Source organism: Lotus japonicus, chromosome 4 (assembly GCF_012489685.1).
Source record: "Lotus japonicus ecotype B-129 chromosome 4, LjGifu_v1.2".
In the NCBI taxonomy this organism is placed as follows: Eukaryota; Viridiplantae; Streptophyta; class Magnoliopsida; order Fabales; family Fabaceae; genus Lotus; species Lotus japonicus.
This window is the reverse complement of record NC_080044.1, coordinates 41480783-41481384: the sequence shown is the minus strand read 5'-3', so window position 1 is coordinate 41481384 and position 602 is coordinate 41480783. Positions and strand designations below refer to the sequence as shown.

Here is a 602-nt window from a genome sequence, read left to right as displayed (position 1 = left end):
AGATTGTGTTGAGGACATTTCCTCAAAAGCTTCTTGAAATGCTCCCAAGCCTCATAAAGATTTTCATCTGAGGATTGTGTGAACGTCATGATGTCATTCTTCAATTTCCTCAAGAGGGACCTTGGGAAGAACCTCGTTGTGAATTTTTCTGCAAGGTCTTCCCAAGTAGTGAGACTCCCTTGAGGTTGTGAGTTCAGCCAATCCTCTGCTGCGTCCTTCAAAGAGAAGGGAAATAGGCTCAACCGGATTGCTTCTGTAGAAACATTCACCACCCTATAATTGTTGCAATTCCGGATGAACTTCTCCATATGAGCATGAGGATCTTCCGAGGAACCTCTACCATATTGGCTTTGGCTCACCATGTTGATGAATGCCGGTCTTAATTCAAAGTTCCCCACTCCTTCGGGAATGACAATACTTCCGGGATAGACAAAGCTCATGGACCCCGAAGTTAGTTCCCGAAGAGTTCGGTTGGCATTCTCAACTTCTTGTTCTCGCAAACGGAGGGTCATACCCTCTTGGATCCTTGCCTCAATGTGGGCTTGCATCTCCTCCTCTGTCATGCGGCCACCCATGGTGGTGCCTCTCTTGAAAGCAACCTA

General features: G+C 46.8%; 1 non-coding gene across 1 annotated transcript; it reads left to right on the top strand.

Moving 5' to 3' along the window:
• On the top strand, positions 1-107 carry LOC130716362 (small nucleolar RNA R71). The gene has a single exon (XR_009011979.1). It is a non-coding gene; the product is annotated as a small nucleolar RNA R71 (small nucleolar RNA).
• The last annotated feature ends 495 nt before the right edge of the window (positions 108-602 follow it).